Genomic DNA, 4,278 nt, shown 5'->3' on the forward strand with positions numbered 1-4,278 from the left:
GTTGTTATAAGTGACACCCCACTCCTGGTACCAATTTTCTGTATTAGTCCATTTCTGTTGATTATAACAGAATATCTGAAACTGGGTAATTTATAAAGAAACAAAATTTATTTCTTATAATTTTGGAGGCTGGGACGTCTGCAGTCCAGGGGGTACATCTGATGAGGGCCTTTTTCTTGGTGGTGACTCTCAACGGCAATGCAGGGTATCACATGGCTAATGGCTGAGCAAAAGAGAACTAACCACCTCACCTGATCTCCTTTTAAAGCCACGAGAACCACGCCCATTACTCCATGAATGGATCAATACATTCACAAGGGCACAATCCTCACAATTTAATCACCTCTTAAAGGCCCCATCTTTCAATTACCATAATAAGATTTCTCGCCCTCTTAACACTGTCACAATGGAGATTAAGTTTCTCATACATGAATCTTTGAGGTTCATTCAATCCACAGCACTAAGTTTTTTCCTATACATGCATACCTACGATAAAGTATAATTTATAAATTAGGCACAGTAAGAGATTAACAATAATCACTAATAATAAAATAGAATAATTATAACAATATACTATAATAAAAGTTATGTGAATGTGGTCTCTATCTCCCCCTCTCTTAAAATACTGTAGTATTTTCAGACCAAGATTGACCTCGAGTAACTGAAATTGCAGGAAACAAAACCTTAGATAAGGGAGGACTACTTCACTCTGTTATTCTATGTTCTAACTCATATTCGAGTTCAGGGTGTAATTTTTCCTGCATGTTTTAACATTAATTCATATCTCCTGGGGCCAAGATCATGACAAGGTGGACATGTTCTGTCCCTACCCTCAAGTTCGAAGATTTAGGCCAATAAATGTTAATTGAGCTCACTGGACTGTGACATATTTTAAATGTTTAGCAACTGTTTAATTGACTCAGATTTCCCTTCTAGTCCGTGTATTACTAGAATGAGTAATGATGGCCAATGTTTATTGAGCACTTATTATGTGCCAGACACTCTGTTAAGTGCTTTGCATTTACCGTCTCATCCATCCTCACATCCTACCTGGATGTCACCTCCAGTTGACAGATGTGCAAACAGCCTGAGGAACGGGGAGTCATTTGCTCCAGGTTGCACAGCTAGTAAGAGGTGCAGACAGGATTTCTCAGCCAGAGCTCCTAACCTGTACCTCCTATTATGATGCTAAATTTCCCCTACCCCAATTACACTGCTTTCAGTTAGATTCCAGAGATCGAGTTCTGATCAAGAAATCACAATAACAAGTTAATAACATTTATCATTATTGGGCATTCGTTGAGTACTAATCTCTTTACATACATCCAGTCATTGTATTTAACAAATATTTACTAAGAACCTACCATGTGTCAAGCTCTGTTCTGGGGACTGGAAATATGGAGGTGAACAAAACAGAATAAAATCCCTACTTTGTTGATTTGATATCCTAGTGGGAGGAGAAAAAAATGAAAGAAAATAAGTAAAATATATAATATATTGATGGTCATCAGTGCTACAGAGAAAAGGAAATCCAAAAAGGGAATTAGGGAGCATGACAGCTGCAGTTTTCACATCTCATTTAACCTTCCCAACAGTGTCTATTATTTTCCCATTGTACAAATGAGGAGGAGGTTCAGAGAGGTGTAATCATTTCTTGTCCCATAGGCCGAGAAGTCAGGACTCTGGAAGGATTGAGGACCCATCCTACCAATCACTCTTCACTGTGCTCCTACGAAGTGCATAGGATTGCTGTGGAAACCAAAAGAGCACCAAATGTTCTTCCAAGAGCTTAAGATCTGCCAAGCAAGTAAGCTGATCAGAAGACCCACAAAACCCTATTCATATATCAATGTGGTGCCCAGGGCATACATCAAGCGTGATTTCTGATGGGAAACGTGGATGCAGAGGATGGAGTCCAGGCTTAGGCTGACAAATCGATTCCAGAGATCAATAGCAGAAGGTGAAGTCCCCCAGGACCGTCTGGGACTGTTGCCTACTGTGAGGCCCACCAGTCCCTGCCCTGTCCCCCAGTTGGCTCTGCCCCCTGCCTCCCTCTGTCTCCAGACCATAGTCCATCATGAAGAGAGACCCAAAGAGACTAGTTGCCTAGTGATTAGCCCTGGTCTCACCCAGGGCAAGACAGGTAAATAGCAGCCTCCCCTCTCCCACCCAATATCACTAGCTTGAGGGGCCTTCTAGACCATGCGGTTCCTGCAGAAGATGGAGGGTGCATGTTTGCAGGCCTCAGTTGTGGGCCATGAATGCTGATCCCCTGCCTCCAGGTGGCTCTGTGACTCAGTTTCCGCTCAGCAGATCTCATGAACCATAGTAGCAATCTGGAACAGAGTGGGGAACAGCCTGGACTTTGGAGCTAGAAAGATGTACAGAACCATCTTCCTGCCTCCCACGCATATCCACATATCTTTTATACTTCAAGAGGGCATCTAAGAACTTTCGCCTCTTCTTAAAAGAGGTACACTGTAACGTTTAGTTGATCAAGCTGAAAATACATATTTTGGGGTTGGCCAGTCAGCTCACTTGGGAGAGTGTGGTGCTGGTAACACCAAAATCACGGGTTCAGATCCGCCTATTGGCCAGCTGCCAAAAAAAGAAAAAAGATGTATTGTGGAGTTTGAGGAATTTGTTTAACAAACGTTTGCTGAGTACATTTTAAGAGCTCATTCCTAGGGGCTGAAGATTCACAGTGAAAAAGACAAACAAGGTCAGTCTCCTAAGGGACTTTTCCTTTTAATGTGAGAGACAGATGTTAGGCTGTTAACACATGAGTATTTTATTATAATTATGAAGAGGTGTTCTGAATGAGAAAGAGCATTGTGTGAGAGTAAACTTGGTAAACTCATCTGCTGTCACTTTGCAAGGGGCTGTCACAGAGATTTCTCTCTCCGGCCTGGGGATGAGAGCCAAGTGTCTTCATTTCAGAACATCCTAGCCTTAAACAGGAGGAAAAGTTCTACTCTCTGCCAAGAATAGGGGTGAAGAGGAGGGTTTCCTATAAAGCCTGCTCTGTGTATGAATCAAGGATGTGCTCAATAAATAACTGGTGAATTAATGATTGTCATTTCAAGGAGAGTTAAAAAGCCACTGACACCATCTGCAAAGGGTGTTATAAAATGGTTAGCCAGGAGAAGAGAAAATCTCAGCACTGTTATTCGTAGAGTTCTGGAAGGGTGAGTTTTAATGGGATTGAGGGAGGAATTATTGGGGTGCTGGACTTCCATTCCATGGGTATTTTTAGGGGAGTTGCTGGCACTGTGTAGAAGACACGTTGATGAAAGAGATACATTGATGAATGGTGTAGGAGTTCATTAGTGAATGAGAAAGACAGGATCCCCGCCCTCCCTGGGCTCCCAGTCTGCTGTGAGCATAGACAACAAGATGATGTGATAAGCATTAGGAGTGGGGCAGAAGAGAGGAGATACCTCAGCTAATTCCAGCAGAAGTAAGAGCTTTTGGGGGGACAAGGACTGGCAGGACAGAGCGCTGAGGGGAAGGGATCAGCATACGCAAAGTCCTGGAGGAGAGAAAGGGTGCGCTGAATCAAAGGACTCAATATAGTTCAGAGCGCTCAGACTTTGAAGATTTTGTGTTGGGGAGAGAAAGGATGTTGGAGAAGCAAGCAGGGCTGTTCCAATCATTGCAGGCAGCCTTCCCCTTGGGGGAAAGCTAAATTTCCCCAATCCACAACTAGTTATGGCTATAGAGCCTACGAGGTCAACTTCATTTTTTTTTTTTTTAAAGATGACCGGTAAGGGGATCTTAACCATTGACTTGGTGTTGTCAGCACCACGCTCTCCCAAGTGAGCTAACTGGCCATCCCTACATAGGGATCCGAACCCGTGGCCTTGGTGTTATCACGGGCCTGCCTTACTTTTTTTTTTTTTTTTTTTTTTAAATAAGCCTACAGTACTTAGTATTCCCAGGTGGTCTCCCATCCAAGTACTAACCAGGCCCAACCCTGCTTAGCTTCCAAGATCAGGAGATCAGGTGTGTTCAGGGTGGTATGGCCTAGACTCGACTTCATTTTAATGAAGAGGAATCATTTACCATGTCCTTTTATAGAAATTGGCTCATTCAATCTCACAGAACTCTAATGCGTTTGCTATTACCGCCCCCATTTTACAGATGAGAAAACTGAGACTCAGCATGAGCACTTTGTCCAATGTCATGTAGCTGACTGTATTTGGAGATTTAGGATGTTCCTTTATGTAAATGCTTCTGTTTTAACAGTGCCTTTTACATGAGGTTATACATGTAAAA

General features: G+C 42.7%; 1 pseudogene; it reads right to left on the minus strand.

Annotated features, from left to right (window-relative positions):
- Positions 1-3,916: 3,916 nt before the first annotated feature.
- On the minus strand, positions 3,917-4,032 carry LOC134371429 (5S ribosomal RNA; annotated as a pseudogene).
- Between the last annotated feature and the right edge of the window lie 246 nt (positions 4,033-4,278).

Source organism: Cynocephalus volans, chromosome 2 (assembly GCF_027409185.1).
Source record: "Cynocephalus volans isolate mCynVol1 chromosome 2, mCynVol1.pri, whole genome shotgun sequence".
NCBI lineage: Eukaryota > Metazoa > Chordata > Mammalia > Dermoptera > Cynocephalidae > Cynocephalus > Cynocephalus volans.